A 22,318-nucleotide genomic window follows, 5' to 3' on the forward strand; every position below is an offset into this window, starting at 1 on the left:
AGTCATCATGGACCTCAGATTTCTCATGTGTAAAATGAGTTAAAAGGATTAGCTTGGGCCCTAAACAGGAACTCCATAGTTCTGAAAAATGTACTAGGTTTCATTGGAAAAAAAGGGAACCTGTGGTTAACTGTGTTTGAAAACCATCAACATTATAGAAGAAAACAGATTTCTGACTGAAGGCTTCCCAGCGTTTAACACGCTAATACATAAAAGAGAATCTCCCCAGGAAAGTCCTATGAGAGCCTCCCAATCCAAGAAGGCTACAAAACCCTTGATTCAAAAGTCTCCAGGCAAGTCTCTGGGTCCCTGGTGCCTAGCAGTTCAGCACACTTTTGAAGCCCTCAATAAGTATTTGCTCCTCAGGCCTTTAAATCTCCTAACAAAAGGATCGCTTCTTCAAGGTCTTCTTTGATGTTGACTATTCTCATTGACCTAAGATCAGCTGATGTGCGGTCCATCCTTCTGTTCAGCTCTGCCTCTTTCTGGCTCTAGGCACTTGGGGAAGTGACTCACCCTCTCTAAACTTTGAGTTTTCTTATCTATAAAATAAGAATATTAATGGTAGTTAAAGGACTGTAGTGAGAATCAAACGAGTTGACATACATAATCAGTTTGCCTCACACGCAGTAGACACTGGATAATGGTGAGCTGTCCATGTCATTATTCACAAATGTAAAGTGCTTTGTTTGGATACCAGTGTCAAGGTCGCCACCAGCAGACTTTGGCAAGTTGGTCCCTGTCTGGCCTCACCACAGGCAAAGCACAGGCTTTGATTACATCAGCGTTTCCCAAACTCTAGTTCCTCCAAGACCATCTTCTTGCCCTATTATACTCAATATTTCTCTTGAGATTATTTCACCTTAGTCTCATCCTGAGCGAGAAAACCTGTGAAATCCTAGGTTTGATGTGCTTATTATACTTTTTTGATTATACATTAAAATGAATAAACAATTATTTAAATATATTTTAAAAGCCAGCATTAATATCTAATTCATCTTCAACACTATACACTGGGAAATGTTAACTCAGGATGTCCAAGATCCTTTCAATAAAAGATTCTATATCTCCGCTCCTGAAAATTCACCAACTACCATTTGTAAACACTAATTTGTGTGTACCATTTGTAAACCCAGTGCTCCTAAGGAAGTAACGTGGTTCAGACCATCAAAGGGTCGTTTTTAGAAACTAGATTCAAATCATTTAAAAGCTAGCAATCGGAGATGACAAAAGGCATGAAGTTGACTCTGACTTTCCAAAGCAAGAATGGCATTTAGAATTCTCTCTCAAGTTCAGATATTTCAACTCTTTTCCCCTGTCGAGCAAATTAATGTGTGTACTTATTCGGAACAAAATTGTTTGCCAAAATGGACAACTGTTCTGCAGTTCAATTTGCAAAATAAAATGACATCTCTAGGATGTGCTACATTAGCTAAGAGGTGGGGAGACATTTTTGATACATTTTGGGCTAAGACTTTATCAAATTCTAAAACTAAAATTCACAAAAAGCACAGAACAGTGATGATGGCAGCCAGCCAAGAACAAGAGCACCTGCCCCAACCCCTAGCCCCCCAGGAAAAGCACATGGTGGGGGACTCTGACACCTCAGATGAAATGACCCCCAGTCACCTCACCCTGGGTTGGCACTGACCAACTCTGAAAATGTGTCATAGCTCACTCCAATGTAACATCACTCTCCTTCAGATGTCAGCAAAACCAAAGCCACTATGCGATGGCAAAAAACATAAAGAATATTGTAGACTACTCATAAATAAAATGACCAAGGATACTATTTGGTAAACATTTTATGGACCCTAGACATTCAGCCCTTTCATGAGCAGAAACAAGTATAAGTGGCAGTCTATAGTATCTTTCTTCGCTTTTAACTGCAATTATTCTAAAGCCCTTCTAATAGATGTCACTTATTCATTTCCAGGCTGTAGCAAATTATAGTTAGAGGAGATGGTTGCTGACAGCTCACTTCTGTGAATGGCGTGCTTTCTCATTTCTGCAAGTCCTGTGGTCCCTCCTTTATGGCACATCGACCATGAGCATGAAATTCCTACTAAGAGGAGTAATAGAGACAGTAGTGCCCAGGTCTGACAGTTCGGAGGCCTTAGATTCTCCAGCTGTGTGCTACAGGCCTCTGTATATACAGGCCTCCTGCTGAAAAGGGGAGAGAAATACATTTTCCCCGTATGTACTGCAAAGGGTTTTTATCAAATGAAGGATGCATGTTTGGGAAGGGGCGTGTGTGAGTGTGTGTGGGGGTGTGTATTGGAAGAGGACAGGGACAGTGACTTCATTTGAAAGGAATTAATATTCCAGGTATTGTTAATATCACAAACCTCATCCTTTTAGGACACACATCCCAGAGAAAAGACAACTGGGTCAAAGACACAAAGCAGACCATAAAAAATAAAATATTTTTGAAGCTAAAACAGTACCTATTAAAAAATTGAGTGATCACTTTTGGCACCCGGAAAATGGTACAGCCTGTCCCCAAATATTAAAATTGTATGAATACAAAAATAACTCTTCAGAGGAGCTTTCAGATCTCAGGCTAATGAATCCAGTTATGTTGCTTCTTAGCCGTCTTGACTAAATGAAACAGTCTACTCCACTTGGGGATTGGGTAGAACCAGTGAATAACAGTGTATGTGCTTAGAGGCCTGTCGCTCTGTGTCGCTTGAATGACAATCAGGAACTAGAACCTTGTGATGACATTTCTTTTTATAACACTGGTTCTTTTTCAAGTCAATATGTAGCCTAAAGATCAAAAAAACAAATGGAAGTCACATTGGAAAGACCCCTAGGAAATGTTTTTCAGTTTTCATGTTCTTAAAAATTCAAAGACTCAACAGATGAAAGGAGAGGAGTACACAAATTAATTGCTGCTCAGAAAATGAGCTTCTTCCTTTTCAACTAATGTTCTGTGCTTAACCCAAAAGCAGAAGTAAAACATACGATGTACAGTGCTTACGCACCTCTTATGTTACCATTTTTCCTCAGGCTTTCTTTATCCTCCTCTGAATGTGTTTAAATTTAAGATGCAGCCTTGGCAGCATGTGTAGCTCGGTGATGCAAATAGTGTGGGATGGCGCCACCCAGAACTCTGTGAGTGGGAGGGCAACCAGGAAATCAACTTTCCTTTTCTCAGTGTGACTCGATTCCGTCCACAGGAAGACTGGGGCACACATACTGTTGGTTGTCTTTTTCAATTGGGGAAGGGAGGAGGTATAGAGAGGGAGATGTCAAATGACATTTTGGAAGTACTTGTATTTGCAAAACACCTGAGTTTAAACTGTCAGTTTCCCACTTGTCTTCTTCTCCCTATTTCTCTCAGTGATGCCAAGTCCATCCTGGGGGTCTTGAGGCTAATGGATAGAACACAGTTACCTCTGTAGCAGTCAAATATCTGGGAGGAAGGGGCTGGCACAGATTAAGCAACTCAATGGGCAATCCCAAATATGTTGCAGCAATTTGTCTGAAACATCTCTTAAATCTTTCCTAGAAGTGCTAACAGGCAAAGAGAAGAGCCGATCTTCCGTTTCACCCGTCTCCCATCTTGCCATCTTTGAAAATCCCATTTGGCATATTCTACACTCCAGGCAGCGGGCAGGGCACAGAAGATGCAAAGATGAATGTGGTATCATCATTACATCCAGGAGCTCCCAAGCCAGCAGGGGCGATAGCAACGTAAACAGTAAAACAAAAGAAAAGACAGAAAAAACAAACAAAAAGTAAACAAAGTACAAATTGATGAGTTTTGTTTCTGTTTTTTTGCACAGAGGCATGAACTAATTCTCTGTGGAGGGCCAATCAGTCACAGGTGAAGAAGGCTTTCTGAAGCAGACATTTAAGAGGGCATCAGTTTGTAAAGGACGAGGAGCTGAGATATAGGGAAGAAGAGGAAACTAGATGTCATCCAGGGCCTCCCAAAAGGGGCTTCAAATCACAGTTAGCTAGAGGAGGAAGTCTTTGTATAAATACAGATTCCAGAACCTACCTAGAATCACAATTACTGATGTTGAAGACTCAGATTCTAAGTTTTTTTAACTGCCGAGATGATTCTGAAACAACTGAGTGATCCATGGATTTTCACTTGGGATCCATCCATCATGTCTAGCCCCACCTCTGTCCATATTATATAGCTAAGAAAACAGAGGTCATTGACAGGGGCACAGATTACAGTCAGTGCCGGCCCCAGGACTAAGACCCTGCCCTCTTGATCCCGAATTCCATGCCTGGGCCACCAGAGCCTGCAGAGCTGGCCAGCTATAACCATCTTTCCTTTGGCCAATAGCAACACTGATTGGTGCCTGCACTGTATTACCTGCACAGTGGGGGAGCATTAGCCACACTGTATTACGAGTGTGCCCAGCGCTGCCTCCTCCTCTCCTGGAGAGAACAGTCACTCCCCATGGATCACCATTTCCCTGACATTGTGTGTTTGAAGAATGAGTTAACGAGTCAAGTCCACAAATGGGGCTCACAATCAGGACACCCCAAAGGATCAGAGAAGTATTAAGAAGGTCATCTGTCCCAGAGACCTTATTTTCTCTAAAGAGAGAAAAATAAGAGCCAGGAATCAAACTCTGGTACTAGAAAACACAGTGAACTTGAAATTTAAGTCATAACGCAAAGTACAGAAATTGCCATGAAATTTTTTGTAGACATAACCTATTCTAATGAAATGACATTTTTTTTTCTACAAAAGTTAAAACTGAGCAGATGTTTCAGAGTCATTAGCAAACCTGAAGGGTGCAGGAAACTAGTCAGGAACGTTGAGCCCTGTGAGTCCATTTGTGACTCCTAATTCCATTCCTTCAACCAACCGATGGCCTTGAACACACAATTTTGGAGGAGAGGTTCAAAAAGTATACATCTTTCACATCTATTGCACATCTGCTGGGGCTCAAGAACTCTGTTCCTTAACAACATTTTTCATTTTATTATGACAACACGTGGGCATCATTTCCATCTATACAAGAGGAAATGGAAGGTATGGGAGCTAATAAATTTGCCCATAGCAAGCAGGTGATGAGTAATTTCAACCTCTATCTGGGCAGCTGTGGAGATCCTGCCTCTGTAGCTCACCCAAGGCAGCTCAGGGAAGTGGCATCTAAGGGAGCAAGCGGGGCCAGGCCTCCAGCCAGTCAAGGGCTCCGTTTGATCACTTTCTAGTGTGGTATGGTTACCATCTAGAGAGCAGATTCAAAGCACAAATCAGAATAGTCAGATTCACACAGACCTATGGTGTTGGCTAGTTAATCATGGTGTTTCTAGAAGTGAAATTGACAGGAAGCTTACTAAATTCTTACTCGAGCTGTAGAAGCAGAAAAGTTCTAGGCCAAGTAACCCAAAGTCTAACCTGAATCATAAAAACAGAGTCATGGCACCTCCATCATTTCCCAGACTTGAACCAGTTTATAAAGCCAGAATTCCTTAAATGAAAGGGAGGCTGAGTCTCCTTGAGGAAGGACTGGTATATTGTCAAAAATTTATACTGTTAATCTTTCTCCCAACCTTTCCTCAAGGGGACCTAAAGCCTTTTCCTAGGGGGGCTGCGCATTGGGGAAAAGAAAAGAATCAGACCTTTGGGGGATTACTGGACACTGGCTCTGAACTGACACTAATTCCAGGAGACCCAAACATCACTGGTGTCCCACCAGTCAGAGTAGCTGCTTATGGAATTCTGGTGATCAATGGAGCTTTAGCTCGGATCCATCTCTCGGTAGGTTCAGTGGGTCTCCCAACCTGTCCTGTGGTTATTTCCCCAGCTCCAGAATGCATAATTGGAATAGACATACTCAACAACTGGCAGAATCTGCACACTGGGGAGGCAAGGACTTGTTCAGTTATTTTATTGATTGAGAAAGGGGCTGTGGAAGGTCTGAGAATAGGATTCCAAAGGCCCAAATATGCTCCCCACTTCCAGATTGAACTCAGAACACCTCAGTTTAGGGTTTACTGTGTGTGCGCTGTTTGTCTTAAAAAATAAGGAGCTTAGTTCAGCACTTGAACATCAGGATAAATCACTCCAGCAAGGAAGAGACATGACATCTATCAAGTTTCAATTGCTAGCTCAAACCCTTGATAGCTGCTAGAAAAATAATGTGCAATTACAGCCTAGAAACATAAATTATCAAGGCCATGGTACTCTCAGAATGTAAAAAATGAAATGCAGGTAACCACATATGTGGTAAGGATCCCAACCCCCAGTGTGTGTCACAAATGCCGGGTTGGCCACAGGCACTGAGGAGGAAGGAAGAGAGAAACATATTCTCCAGATTCAATGCTGGCTGAACTGTGGATGAAGGCAGAAAGGGGATAGAAATTTCAAGGTTTAAGCCAAGAAATGTTTTCTACATTCTTCCAAGTTACGGTCTTCTAAGATCTATGCCCTATAGACTTTTTGGTGACTAGAAGAGAATTATAAGTAGACACACAAGGAATAAATAATTCTGCAGACAGTAATACAATGACAAAATGTTGGTTTCCTCCTCTGGAACGTTCATTACATCCATGGTAGATTGGGTACTGTGGAATGACAGTAAAGCAGTAATCATTGCCACTACAGGATTAGGGCATCACAAAGCCAGTGGCCATTTGCCTCCCCAAATCTGACAACCCTTTTGGTCCGCAACTCAATCACAGTGGCCCCACACAGGACTGGTCTTCAGCAAAACTGAGTACAGTGAGAGTTACATGCCAGGCATCTCTGAAACGCGCGTCACTGGAGCCCTTACTCAGGGATGAAGAAGCCACTTTAACAGGCTCTTCCAAAAGGACTGTGGAAGGATGCAATGCTCATGTACATGAACAATAGTGCTTCTTTCTGCAAATATTTGCTGAGTATCTATTATGGGCTCAGCACTGGGAACATGTGCCTTCGGGACCTCCCGTCTACTCAGGGAAAAATGTCATGAAACAGAGCGTACATCAGCACAATAAATGCCAGCATAGAGGACACAGATGTGTCCAGGAAGGGAACACCAGGAAATGAAAGAAGGTTCCCAGAGGAGGCGACCACTGAGTTGTGTCATGTTGACCAGAGGGAGACATGGCTCCAGGGCACTTCACTCTCTCTTCTCTCCACCCACCAAATTGCCTGATGCCTTTTCTGTGACTTTTTTTCTGCTTTCTGTTTGCCCTGAATGTTGATTTCAACCTGATTTCACCTGAGCAGGAATTCTGGGCTATATACCCACTGGGGAACAGTCATGAGCCCACCCTCTCCTTCACAGTCAGTTTCTGAGCAGAACTATAAGAGGGCATCAGAGAATGGGAGAGCTAAAGGAGATGACACCCAAACTAATCCTCCTGGAATGGCTAGCCGTTTAGGACTCTGAAAACAATTCCCTATTGTGGTCACTATGGACTCGTCTCTCCCCTGGACAGCGGCTCAGTCTCCTGCTCCAGAGGCAAAGTAAGCAGAATCCACTGAGCAGCTTCCCCACCCCCTCCCTGACTCACCACCTCATTCTGGGCTTATATAAAAAGATTCTTATTAAATGGAGACAAAATGAAGAGTAAAATATCAGAGACAGAGGGAGCAAGCCACAGATCGGAGAAAAGAGCTGCATGTGAAAGGTTTAGAAAATAAATTAGAGGAAACTCAAAGGATTTAGAATCCATTTCAGGTGCACTAGAAGAAAAATCCCTCCAGTATCGAGATAGCCAGGCAATAAAGAGCTTCCATCCTCTATTGGCTGCCTGATAACGTTTTACCTGGAGGTTTATAATTCTTTTTTCACTCCTGAGCACTCTCTAGGACGATGCTTCTCAAAGCGGAGTCAGGACCACTTGCATCAGCATCACCTGAGGGACTTCTTAAAATGCAGTTTCTGGGTCCCCAGCGATTCTTAGGCATTTTGAAGTCTGAGAACCGCAGAACTCGGTACTTTATCATTCTTAAGTGGTTGTAATATCCATGCTAAATCACTCAGTTAAATTGCTGTTTAAAATTTGAAGGAGACACTAGTGGCTAAATTGATTCTTTTAGAAATTGTTAGATTCTAAAAGTAGTAATAGTGCGGTCACATTGTGACCAATTTTAAATGATGTAAAATTTACACAATGAAGCCAGGAAGACCTTTGCAAAGCATAAAGCTGATCACATCCCTCCCCTGGGTGCGACACCTCAGGGACTTCCCACTGCTTTTTTGATAAAGACCTAGATCTGTGATCCCATGAGCCCTCCTCCCAAGGCGAATCCAGGCATGGAGTGCTCCCTGCCCACGGCACTCTCCTCTTCAGTTCCTTCAGCATCCAGGTCCACCCTTCACACGACCTTCACACATGCTACTCATCTGGAAGGACTCCTCTTTCCCCAGTAAAATCCATCCTCCCGCTTCCCAGACCTCCTGGTCTACATTAATCCCTGCAGTAGGCCCTCTCAGCATCAGTACCCTCCCCTACATCCCTTGGCACAGTATAAAGGTCACATTTATTTGTGTGATCCTTTGATCAATGTACATTTCCTTCACTAGAGTCTAAGCGGCCCATGAAACTCTAGGAAAGAGACTCACCTTTGTTTATGTATCACCCAGCACACCCATGGCACACAGCAGGTGCTTAATAAATATTTGTGGATGAACAAATGAATTAAAGAGTATTTCAAAGCAAACACTGGAGGAAAATTTAGGCCCACAGTAGCCATCAAGAATTTAAAATACAGGGGCCGGCCCAGTGGTGCAGCAGTTAAGTGCACACGTTCTGCTTCAGTGGCCCGGAGTTTGCGGGTTCAGATCCCAGGTGTGGACATGGCACTGCTTGGCACGCCATGCTGTGGCAGGCATCCCACATGTATAAAGTAAAGGAAGATGAGCACAGATGTTAGCTCAGGACCAGTCTTCCTCAGTGAAAAGAGGAGGATTGGCAGCAGATAGCTCAGGGCTAACCTTCCTCAAAAAAAAAAAAAAGAAAGAATTTAAAATACACTCTGATCCTTCTCCTAAAAGTTAAAGGCTTCGATGTCTCTCCAGCACCCTGAAGACTAAAGTCCTATGTATTGTCTCCTCCCCTGCAGATGATACGAGACCCCTTCTTTCGCACCTATCATTTCAAACAGATGAGCCCAACTTTTTATAATGCAATGCCTGGATTTTGAAAGAAGAGTGAAATTCCACATTAAAACTGCTATTATGCCATTTCTCTGGGCCTTGCATTGATCTGGTTATGAAAAATTACCCTAAAGCCTGTTCATTGTCTGAAAGATATATGCTGAAGTAAAAACGGACCCGGGACTTTTCATGGTGATTTCTTATATTTTTGTACACCCTCATGTGTCTTATCATTCTCAGCTCCAGGCGCTGATTCTCAGACTGTTTCATGGCACTTTCATATGCTAGAATTCTTAGTAGCATACTTGAAAATGGCCCTAAACAAGTCAGCAATAATTACAACACAACATCTACTAGAGTGGAATGATGTCTCCCGGGATATAAATGAATCCACCATTATTGCCCTCTTCTCTCTGCCATCTTGCTGGCAGCCAGCCCTGGCTCAGGTAATGAATGGTTTGCTGCCCTGACTGTGCTCTCGTACATGCTCCTGAAGCAAGGCTCTCACAGCAAATTGTTCCCCGTCCTTCACCAAGTAGCATGACCGCTCAACACAACATTCCAAGGTAACGGGTTCAACTGAGGCAAAATTGTATTTGACAAATCGATGGAGACTTGGCAGCAGAAAGGTGTGGCATTTGGTGTGCTGCAGAAATGAGCATTCAGTTTAGATCTATGTGATGTTGGACAGCCAGCCTCTCTGACACATAAATTTCCTCATCTGTAAAATGGGTACAAGATAAATCAATATGTTTGACTCATTGTTAAACTGGTATATATTTCGGTACGGATATAATCCTCTAGTGATTTAATGTAAATCTGTATTTCACTATATAAATCTTTTTATGGGTCTTTAAACATTTGTTTAACATTGGTTCCTATTTAAAGTTACACACCAATCTTGATATATAGTAAAGAGGCATTGCTACGCAACTGACAATCTAGCAGCTGAATGGTCCATACTTATCACCCTACTTGGGAGAAGAGAAAGTGACTGGAAATTTCAGTTTACACTGAAGGTCGTGTGTAATTTGCCAGGTATCAAATAAGATTTGCATAGAATGATTCAATAAGTGACTTTCATGACTGTAGTAATGTGGGGCGGGGACACTATACTGCTTTCAAAGCACAAGTTTGGAGAAGTAGCTTGCATTTGTCACATTTCTCTCGCATACCCATACTCCACGGCAGTCTAGTGTCTATATTGAGGTTTATTCTTTTTCAACCCACTTCATGAAAGCCATTACCAAGTGACAGGTGCATGAGCTACTGCTTAATGAGCTGGTGAGCCTGTCTGCTATTTGCTGCCTTCCTGAAGGAACATAAAGTAGAAAAGGCACCCAAGCAAATGGCAATAGCCAGAGAGAATGAGTAAAAATGGAAACAGGTGGCATCTACTTAAGTGACCATTAAGTGAATTGTCCAACCTGAGACACTTCTGAAAGTGAGAGTTGGTACAATTAATTATGCTGGCACAACAGAGCTATACCATCGTCAGGACTATAGTCATCTACTTTTATTTTTCTATTTTTATCTCCAGAGTATTTTCTAATCTGTTTTATAGGCTCAGATGAAAGAAGAAAACTTAACACTTACTACCACCCACCTGCCAAAGGACATTTCAGTAGTCCCCTACTTACTGGAAGGTTCCAAATGATTCAAAAAGGGATGTTTACAAAGAGTTATTGGAACCATTGAGCTCCCTTAACAGGCCACATAAAGCATAGGAAACTCAGTTCAACTGAATTAAATTCCTACCAATTACTCCTCCACTAGGACTCCACTAACTGGGGGTTTTCTCACTGGGATCCTGTCCACTCTGGACAAGTCAAAGAGCCCTCAGAAAGCTGGAGTAAAGGAAAGGGACAGAGCCCCAGTTAGCAACCTCCATTCTCTCTACCCAAAGTAAAATAATCATAAAATTAAACAGCAAAATCCCAGGTCAGTTCTAAACAAATGAGGGATAGAGATCTATTTGCACATGCTTTTATTCGAGGACGCCAAGTTGCTAACACGGTTCATTATGTCAGTTCTTTTAATTCACAATCGATTGTAATTTTCCCTGACCTATATTTCAGCAGTTCACCTCTCTCATATTCTTGAAGAAAAAATACATAAACACAACTAACAGCATAGTCAAGATTTTAGGAGGAATTCCCTAGGCTACTTAAAGAAGATGAAATAATAAATGTATGTCTTTAAATGTTTTAGCAGGATTTTTGAATTAAAAAATCTGAATAGGAACTACTGAATTAATAATAAGAAGAACAAATCCAACCCAATGCTTTTGGGGTACCCTAATTTACAATCATTATTACGTTTAATTACCCCAGCAACTCCAAGAAGGAGGAACTTGTATTACCTCCATTTGAAGATGTGACAACTGAGGCTGAGAAAGATAATTTACTTACACCAAGTCAACCAGCCCATAGAATCAAAAAGATACTTAATCCTCAGCCAACAAGTATGTATTTATTTAGGTTTAAACCTCAAAAACTCTTACTCTGTCCCTTTTCCCAAATCCAATCAGTCACCTAATCTTTTAATTTTTTCATCAATCTCAATAGCCTTTTCCTCTGGTTTTCATCCAATTGGGGTGGTGGTGGTGGCGGGGCTGGGGGAGGGGGGCGAGTCTCCAGAAGTTCTCTCCATAAAGGAGGAAGATTGGACAACTACTCAGACTGGAAAGTGGTGGCAGAGAGACCTGTTTTCAAGCTGCATTTACATAACAAGCACACTGCTTTGATGGTGTGTTTCTTTGGGCAGGTGTAGAATTGAGAAGCTGACAACTTCCAACGTTCTTTGGCACTTCCCTCCTGCTGTACCATCTAACCTCCTCCATGTTGCCTTGGGAATTACATTTCTCATGGAATTCCAATTGCATCTTTTCCTTGCCTAAAATTCTTTGCATTTCCTTTCTGCTCAATTCAAATGCCCTGCTCCCGAAGAGTTGACACAGGGTCTCTTCCAGACTTTCTCCCCACTACCCAGATGGCTGTATTCCCTGGGCACAGTATGTTCTTTTTTTCAATACTCAGCTTTCTAGATCTTTCCAAAGTCACTTCATTTGTGAACTCCTTCCTCTGTGATCCACAAACAGTCTAAACATATATTCATCACATTCCATTATGACTATCCATTCATGGGTCTATCTCCCAAACAACCCCCTTTCTCATACTACTCATATGTAGTGGGTCTTATTACGTCCAGCAAGTGCCTTGACTACGGGACACAAAATGCAGTCAAAATGGCTGTCGAATGAATGAATAAATGAATGAATGAATGAAATATTATGATGGGTGCTGTAAGCCCCAGCAATATTTCAATTTGAAAATATTTATCTGCACTTTAAGTGTAAGCCACATATTTCTTATTAAAAATACACTACAATTAATAAATAAAGCTTTATTACGCTTCTTTCATATAAATCCAGGCAAATCTTTCTCAAAACTCTCAGTTGAGGAATGGGCAGTAATTGAGAAAATAATTCTGATGAGTCGAAGTCACTTCCTGGCAGTAGAGTAAGTCTAAAGATGATGGAAACATACTCATTCCTTGATAAAAAGTTTTGATTTAATGTGATTCGTGCTGACTTGCTATAAAAGTGACAAGCACTGGGAAAATAGAATTTAGCAGCAGATATAATAGTTTCTGCACTTCATTATCAGGAGAGCTGCATGGGTGTGTGTGTGTGTGTGTGTGTGTCTTTCTCTCTCATACACACATACATACACAACACATATGTACTACTTAGTGTATGAAAGAATCAGTCCCATTCCCCAAACCTAAATTTTTGAGTACTCAGTCACTTCCCACAGAGTGGCCCACAAGTGGAAAAACCAGGACACGGGGTCCACTATAAAAATGCTATGAAAATGGTGGGGCGGAGCAGGGGTGAGGGGTGGGCAGGAGCCAAGTAAAACCAGCCGTACTGAGTGTTATTGGAATTCACTCTCCACTCAGTCAAAAATACTCAATCTAACCAAGGCCCCTCCACTAGCGCTACCTCCCAAGCCACATGCCTTCTAAAGGCCAAGGGCAAAGCCAGCTGTGGCTCTGCATTTGAGTTAAAGAGACTGAAAACAGAAAAAAAATTATTTTGAAATGCATTACACTTTGAAATTAAGGGTAATTGTGTGTAGCAGCCTGGAAAATATTGCTCATCCAGTATCATTCAGCCACAGAAGCCCACAGCATGAAACGCTGGCTCTCTCAATGCAATTTCAAACTTAAAAAAAAAGGCACAAAGGGCGGAAGGAAGGGTGGAGGGTTGCTGCCGGGCTGTGACTTATAAAAGGGCTGCTGCCTTGGGGAGACATAGCTAGTATACAAGCCGGCAGTCCTTCTACATGGTTAAGCCACCAGATGCTGCTTGGCGCTGCATCAGCAGCCAAACAGCAAAGGTAAATAAAAAGTTGACAGAGAATTACATAAGAAAATAAATGTGGCAAGATTAGGACAGAAATCTAACAGAGCGGGAAAAGACTTCACCTGTAGCAGGACCTTAAAGCTTCTCCCCTGCCTGCCTACAACGTCCTGGTCACACTAAAGAATGTCAATATCTATTACTATCCAAGTAGCCAAGGTGCATTTTACAAGCAAAGGAGGAGGCATTCCATCCTGTTAACTCATTTCTATGCAGACATTTCCTTAGTCTTGTGCCGGAGGCCTCCGCATGAACAGAACTGAGCTCTGTTACCCTCCTTTCTCATTTCATTTATCTTATTCCCATTCTATAGAGGTTATAGTTAATGCAGTAACCAGTGGCCAGAATGCAAGACTTTGTGAGGAAACCGAGACATGAAATCACCAGAAACAGACTTCTCCAGCCAGAGAGTCCCCTGGGGAGGAGGGGTTGCTCCTAAGGGGACAATTGGCAACGTCTGTAGACATTTTTGGTTATCCCAACTGGGTGTCGCCACTAGCATCTAGTGGGTAGAGACCAGAGAAGCTGGTCAACACCCTACAATGTACAGGAAGGCCCCACAACAAAGAATTACCAAGCCCCAAATATCAATAGTGCTGAGGTCAAAAGTGCCTGAAATAAAGGATCAAGATAAAATGAGCAATAGCTTTAGGTAGAAAAACACAGACTCAGTCTCCTTAGCAGCACCCAAGGGAGAAATCATTCTGGTTAAAGATTCCAATCTCTGGTTCCCTTAGTTGGTATTAATCTATGGGGCAGAAGAGGTAGCAAATGTTATGACTAGCTGAAAAATATTCTGTTAAATGTACTCCTTACCCCCAAATGGTACCCCCCCCACCACCAAGTGGTCCGATGTTTTTGCTTTCATCGTGACGCATCCACAGAGAAAAGCTGCTGGCTAAAGAATATGTGTCTACTCTTCTTGGCAAGCATTATTCTCATTTTTGATTAATGAATTGCATATGCTTCAATATTATGAGCTTGGGTGATTGGCACGTTGTCCCTCAGAGAAGAATCTACTGATTCTCAAGGCTAAGAAGGTCAGCTTTGGAATGAGATATCCAAAAGGAGGCACCAACTCTGAAAGACTTGGTCTCAGTGGTGGCAGACACATCCCTGGGGGCCATGGCAACCTAGGGCACATTCATCAGAACCCAGGGCATTTCTACCAGCATACAGGAGTGAAGAGCCCCCTGCATAAGCTGCAGCATAGCTCGATGTGGGGGTCTTGGCTTCAGACCAGGCTAGCCCAGGAGAACCAACAAGAGCGGGAAGTTACCACAGGCATAGTGATGCATGGGAAAGAAACAGCAGGGGAAAAAGGAGTCAGAAAAGTTGGGTGTAGGCTCAGGTCCGCTCTCCAAATACCCCTGTTACATTTCATTCCTCCAAGACACATCAATAAAATGTGATAACAATACTATACTGGCTATTCCCCACCACTTCCAAAACAGTGTTCCAGGAGGAAGCGTCAGCTGCTCCTGCAAGGATCCCGTAACTCTAAGGCCACTGGGGCCACTCTCAATGGGGGCTTACCTGATCATGCTGCCTTCAAACCACTGCTTTTGATCCAGCAAGTACAACCTACCTAATACATAGCAATCCTGGAGGCCAGCAAGCAGTGCATTTTCCAGTGTTTTCTACTAGAGGAAAGTTTTCTTCCTTGCATTAACTGTTAGAACTAAAATAGCCAAAACTGTAGCCTCAATTCCCAAAATTGAGGTTCCAATAATAATCTTGCTCAGATTCTGGAAATTAGTGTCTGTGGGGGCCTAGCACATTGACTGAGAATCATCATCTCCTTCTATTTATACATGTGACTAATTTCTCTACTCAGCACTATGCCAGGTTGCCGCTGTGGTTAATTCTGTTTGATGAGCTAGCATTCCTTCTCCCACACAATTCCTATCAGATACTTTGCTATTCACCCCACCTTGGGCCAGTGACAAAACTCTGCTCAAAACGTACCTGCACTTATTCTATGAAAGTTTAGAAAACATAATACTAAGTCACAAATTAACTTATTCATGGATCATAACAGTGTTTTGCAGGCTTCCGTTCTGGCTATTATAAATAAGTTCCAATGGTTGACACTCAGACAAGCTAAATTATCCAGGGAAATGAAAACTGCAACTAATGTGTGCATTGTGCATGCAGGCTGGCATTGCTGTACCTAAAAATGCAGTGCTAGGCATACTCAAAGGTTTTTATGGGCCACATTCATTTCACGGGAGCCACACTCTGTCCCCTGGATGGTTGGCCTTCACAATCCTTATGGTTTGGACTGTGCTGAAGCTGTCAACCCTCCTCTTCTTTGCTTGGCCAGTCCCAAGCCCAGGTCAGCTAAAATGCTTAATCTAATTATGTATCACAGCAGTGCGACTGCCACCAGAAGAGATTACTACTATCTTTGCAAACATCTGAAAGTAATTAAAATCATGCATATGGGGAATACTAGCCATAAAATACTAGCGGTAAAATATGAAAGGAAAAGTGGAGCAAAGTTCCAAAGATCTCGGAAGCTTAAAGAACTCAAAAGCTCTAAACTAAGACTTGGCCAGAAAAGAGTATATTCAGTCATCTTTATTCTAAGCACAGTTAAAGAGTTATTACAGACGAAGCTACTGATTCTTCATATCACTAACGTGCAAAACAGGCCACTTGGATTTCCAGTTTCACCAAGATGGCAGCACCAGGGCCAAGCACACCACCAAGTTCTACAAACGGTAGCATTTTCAAAGTTAAGTCAATGGCTGATGCTTTTACTGCATCCAATTCAACATTTGGAAATAGCATCTCTTACAGGAGATTAAACCAATAGCATTTTGTAAGGGAGAGGGTGCTAATTATTTCTCAAAGCATGTACCTGTGAACCACTTTCATCAGAATCTCATAAACTGATTAAAAATGTGGATTCCCAGGGCCTCCACAATGATCAAAATAGACTTTTTGTATCATGACCCACATTAAGCAAGACATTTGACATTAAGATTCAGTGTCTGTTTCATAAAACACTTCATTTTCATTGTACTCTCTTGTATTTCATGTTTTAAACTTCTGGTCTGGACCCAATAAGCTGATATGATCCACTCCTGGATTGCAACCCTAAGCTTCAAAAACACTAGACTAGTTGACTAGAAGGAAGCAGAAGTGGAGTTTCGTAATTAGCAGCGAACACTCGAGGCTTTGTGATACAGAGAGGGTTTAGTAATCCCCCACCTTTTCCAAATTCAACAGAATGAATGTCTTATAAACCAAACTATCCACCTGGATGGTTCCAGGCATTAAAAAGTGGTTGCAGGCTTCAGTTACAAACCTTAAGGGCACCCACTGTCTTAGATCCGGATGGGAAATGTCCTCCATAGAAATAATTACCTCCAAACCCTCAGAGTTAAGAAAGATGATAATGTCAGCAGAGTGTGTGTGCAGTGGAGCCCCAATGGCACACCCCCAGCCACATCCTCTTTGCAAGGGCTTCAAAGCACTGCCTCCCTTCACCTCTCCCCACCCATTCCCACCAAACACCCAAAGGGTGTAAATTACTTTAAAACACTCAAGTGTTGTCCTATCTCAATACAGTAATTTAATAAATGCTTATGGTTGAGCAGCACTGTAGGAACTCCTCACTGTTTTCTCTCTTTCATTTTTCTTCTCCTAGGCATTTCTCATCTCTCTTCTCCCCTGCATCTGCCACCCAGCTTCTTTCTGCCTCCCTCTCCTGCCTCCCTTACCTCCTCTCCTCCTCTGCCTTCACTTCCATCTGCTGGGAGAGTGGAGTAGGATATGTGAATGTCTCTGACTTCACTCCACTCACATCAATGCCCCTCTTCCTAGGGGAACATTTCTTCGGCTAGAGCAACACATGCTTCAAAAAGACTTTCTCCAAGGAGAATGATGCAGCAAACACCAGATCTGGAGTAGTTACGAGTAATTAAGAAAGTGTACTGGTTCTACACTCTCCAGAGGAATCACCTCTGTTCCTTTCTTCAGGCTGAAATTCTAAGGAAGGAGTCTACTCAAGGAAGAAAGGGGTCTGCAAGATGAGCAGCTGGGATTGGGGGAGAAAACAGAGGAGAAAAAGCAAAAGCCAGTTACCTGGGGTTCTTAACTGCTGTTGACGCTGCAACATTTTCTTGATATATTTTCCTGGTGAGCCTCTCCCATAATACACATCTCTTATTCAGTCAGTCAACAAGTATTTATTGAACACTTGCTAACGCTGAGAATCAGTCTAGGGTCTAGACCTATAAACAAGACAAGGTCCCTGACCTCACGGAACTTCCATTCTGATGGAGGAGACAGAGAATAATCAAATGAATATATAATGCCAGGGGGTAATTAATGCTAAGGTGGGAAAGGGAGTAACTTAAGAGGCCAGTTGCTATTTTATATGAGGTAGTCAAGGAAGGCCCCCATAAGCTGACAACTGGGCAGACCTGAAAGGTAGCAAGGGAGTAAGCCACCTGGACATGTGAGGTCAAGTTCCTTGTGCAAAAGGAATAACACGTGCAAAGGCCCTGGGGAGACAATATGGTGAAAAAAAAGATGTAAGGTAGTCAGAGTAGCTGCTGTTAAAAGGGCAGAGAGATGAGACAAGGGAAGGGTGGTGAGGGGCAGGCGTAGATATGGCCATCAATAGGACCACAAGTTCTATATTCCAGTGACTGCTCCAGGTCCTGAGTTCCACCAGATGCGGCTCTGGGCCTGCCTCCCAGCCTGCCACTCCCTGACACCTACCAAGCTTCCTCCCCAGCTCCCTTCCCTCCTGACCATCTCCCCTGCAGAGTTCCAACATTCCAGGTCATTCCCTCACAATTTCCCAGGAAGATAACCAGTCCATCTAATTAAAAAAAACAACAACAACAACAACAACTGAGTAGTAAGTGTAAGAAAAGGAGGCAACATGCACATTTAACCACAGCTCTCAAGAGAGAGGAAATGTACCACAGTAAAGAGCAGAGGTTCAGAAGGTCAGCTATAAAAAAATAGTTTGCTGTGTGACAGCAGGAGATCTGGTCTTCTGATCTATAGTCCCCAGTTCTGTAAACCGGGGGACAACAATCCTGGAAACGACCTTGGGAAATAGGTATGGTGGTGAGACAATACGAAAGACCATAACCAGAGGATAATAATAATAAAACTAATAATAATAATAGCTGCTGCCAGAGTTTTCAAAGTAGAAGTGAACCTGAGTGGGGTTAGATCCACCTAGTTCCCAAAGTTACCCTCAAAGAGTTGATATATAGGTACAGGTGATCAGTTCCTCTTATTTTATAGACCGACAAAATCTCAGAAATTCTTCCACTGCTCCACCCGCCCCACCCGCAAGTCCCTGGCAGAGCCAAATGAGAAGCTCACAGCCTCTGCCTCCGGAGGCCGAAACCCTCGTCTAAGGTTCTCTGAAATCTTAAATATAACGAATTAGGTCTGCATCAATCATGGCCAGCGGTGTTAGCAGGCCCATGGTCTGGGGCACAGGGCATCACAAAATAGGCTTGGTGAGTCACAGGAGCTGTACAGAGGCCCCCCAGGGCCGAGTCACTACGGGGGGCCAAGTCCTGCGACTTCAGGTCAACACAGGTCTGGCTGCCAACAATCCTTGCCTGCCCTGAGCTGCCAACTTCAAACTGGCCCCAGACAGGAGAGGGTCACTCGGCAGGGAGTCCCCAGCTCCGGAGATCCTTGCGATCACACATACATACCTACATACATACACACACACACACGCTCACACGCTCGCCGCCCTCGCGCGCGCCCGCGACACAACGCGGACTTCCCAACCCCAAACACACGCGCGCACCCCCGGGCCAGCTGAGTTCTGTATTTCCTCTTCCTCAAAGCAACTCTATCGATCTCGGCCGCCCCTCTCCGCTCGGATTCCAGGGCCCCCAGAGCTCCGCTGCCTGCCTTCTCTGAAGGCGTGCCCAGTGCGCCCCCCTCCTCGGTGCCAGGATCTCCCATCGAAGCCCCCCTCCGTCCTTCGCGGTCCCAGCGGGGACCCTAGAGTGTCCCCGGGAGGCGGGTAGTTACTAACAGTTGCCCCCGGGACTCCCAGCTGCCCCAACCTTCCCCTTCCGTCCCTCCCGGCCCTCCATCCCTCTAGCCCATCACCGCCCCCTCCCAAGAGCGTGCTCGCCGGGGTATTCCCTCCCATCTGCCAGTGCCAGAGAAAAGCCGGGAGTCTGAGCCGCCAGTGCCTTCTCCAGCGCGGCCTCTCGGGTCTGCAAGCCCCCAAGCCCACATTCCCTCTGTCTCCAGTCCCCCGGCGCTGGCAGCGCAGCCCTTCAGCAGCCCCCTCCAGCCGGCCCTGGCCGAAACGTCTCGGCGACTGGCCGGGCCCTGGGCCCGGCGCTCCATCCCCGGCGCCCCCTCCCTCAGCTTCCACTCCCACTCCAGCCGCCCCCCTCTGCCCAGACTTCCCCAACTGCGGAGCGCCCCAGCGCGCCCGCAGCCTTCACCCCGCAGATCGCCGCGGCCACCCCCGCCCGAGTCGCGGCGCCCCCAGGGAGGAAACAAAAGTGTCTCCGCGGCGCCCAGCGTCCCCCAGAGCAGGACGCCTCCTCCTTGCCCCAACCCGAGCTTCCTCCCCGGCCGCGCTGAGGTCAGCGAGTCGGGGCGCGGCGCCAGCCCAGGAAACTTTACGAACCTGCCCGGGGTCGCAGGACAGCGGCGGCGGCGGCGAGGGTTCCCTGCGATCAGAGCTCTGACGACCTGAGACCATTGAAGTGGGGCCGGAGGCTCTGTCGCCCACCTCGGGGTCGCGGCGGTGTGGATGTCTCTGCCTCTATCCTGTGCCCATCCTCGCCCGCTCTCGCTTGCCCGAGCACACGCACTTACACTCCGGGTCGGCCGGCTGCTGCGCCGCCGGCTGCCGCTGCTCTCACTTCCTCTTCCTTCCTCCTGCTGGCCAGAGACACATTTTGCATCTGCAAGGCATCCCGAGATCAGCCGCGAACTCTCCTCCCGAGCGGACGCTGCGGAGTGGCCGCCGCCGCCCCCGGCACCTGCGCCCGGACGCGCGTGGTTGGCGCTTTCGCCTCCCGCCCGCGCCCTGGCGCCTGCCCACTGCACTTTGCCTGGGGGAATACCCACGACTTTTTGAAGTCCCCCTACGTAAAAAGAAGAAAATGTCAAACACCGTGCACGCCTCAAATCTGCTATAAATAATATGTGTGCAGAGCTTGACCTCTCAGATGGGCTCACATGAGCATTTTACAGGCACTAATTAACTCTGTCACCCTCACAGCGCCACCTCCGGGAGGCCGAGAGCGCGAGGCATCTTTTCCTGTGCTTTCATTTTTGGCAACTGGTTTGGAATTTTGAGGGGAAACTTCCGTGGGCTGTTTCAGGGCTACTTTAGGAGGCTGATGTGTTTGTTTTGACACTGTGCCTCTACCTTTGGACAGCGTGGCAAAAATAACAACAGAATGTTTGCTCCCCCTCCCAGTCACCTATGCATTTACCGACCACAAGATTTATTTCTAATCAGTTAAGCCAAGGACTCCCTAATTTGGCATAACTTTGCATAAATCAAGATGTTCTACCGGCAACTTGGTATTTAGGGTGCATTACTTAATTCATGCAACCTACTTCAGTCATTTTCAAAGCAGAAATCAAACACGTTCCTCCCAGCGTAGCTGCCAAGAGGGAAATGACAGTTATTGGAAGGTTGCAGGGGAAACACCTGTGCTCTCCAAATTCAGAAATATCTACATTGGCTCTCCCAGAAAAGGCAAAGGCAGTTGCTGTGCATTTCCCTCAGACCTGCAAAGGAGGTAAGCTGAGGGCAGGGAAGCTTTAGCACCTAAGATGGCAGGCAAAGCTCCTCTTTAAGTTCCAGTCCCCACTAAAGGAGATTTCAATTTTAACCCTGTGCTGGCTGTCCATTAGCAGCCAAGAGCTCCAAGCAGCTATTGCACACTTGAAACGTGGCTAGTCCTGAAATGTTCTATAAGTAAAATGGACACCGGACTTTGTGTGGAAAATGATGTAAGAGCTTGTTAATAATTTTAACGTTGATTACATCATTTCAAGAAATGATAGTAGGTTAGATATAATGAGTCAATTGGGTTAATGTATTGGGTTAAGATATAAATATTTATATATACAATTTTAAATGATTTCACTGGTTTCTTTTTACATTTTCAATGTGGCTACTAGAAAAAGTAAGATTATACATATGATTCCCATTAGTGGCTCACATTATATTTCTAATGAACAACCATGATCTGACCCCTTATTATATGCATAACCTCCAGAGGCAGTATTGGTAGCAGGAATATTTAAGTCCAGATCATTATAAGTCAATAACTTAAAGGAGGATGATTCCAGGAATGTAATTTAACTTCCCTATTTCCTCATCTATAAAACAGTAGTGATATAATAATAACAGTCAACAGGGAAACTATCAAATAAGGTCATTTAATACGTAGTTCATAAATGGAGCCTTTACTAATGACACTATGAGTTGCTTGTAGTGATAAGTATGAATCTGACCCACAACTTTTTAGCTAAGGCATATAAAGACCTTCACATTAGTGCAGACATCATGAGCACTCAATAAATGTTAGCTGTCATAATTGTCCCAAGAGTAAAGAGGGAATTCTCAGTCCCCTCCTTGCAGAGCAGTTAGACAAATGCACCTCTCTGTAACCTTGGTCCCAGCTCTGACCTCTGCAGTCAACATGGAGTAAGTCACATCCTTCCTCCGAGAGAGAACCTTTCAGGTCGTTGAAGACAGCCATTGCATTCTATTTAAACAGTCTCTTCTGAGGATTAAACATCCTCAGTTACTCCAACTCCTCTTCATGTGATGTGGTTTCAA

The 22,318-nt window shown here is 44.4% G+C and overlaps 1 protein-coding gene across 2 annotated transcripts in view; it reads right to left on the reverse strand.

Moving 5' to 3' along the window:
• The window catches only part of ELMO1 (engulfment and cell motility 1), a 520,286-nt gene extending 499,704 nt beyond the window's left edge, over window positions 1-20,582 (reverse strand). The window contains exon 1 of one of the 2 annotated variants that reach the window (XM_046670304.1): window positions 20,332-20,582. The gene's annotated coding sequence lies outside the window, so the exon portion shown is untranslated. Of the gene's footprint in view, window positions 1-20,140 lie in introns of both variants that reach the window. The other variant, XM_046670303.1, reaches the window with a different exon arrangement.
• Between the last annotated feature and the right edge of the window lie 1,736 nt (window positions 20,583-22,318).

Source organism: Equus quagga, chromosome 8, assembly GCF_021613505.1.
Source record: "Equus quagga isolate Etosha38 chromosome 8, UCLA_HA_Equagga_1.0, whole genome shotgun sequence".
Taxonomy (NCBI): domain Eukaryota; kingdom Metazoa; phylum Chordata; class Mammalia; order Perissodactyla; family Equidae; genus Equus; species Equus quagga.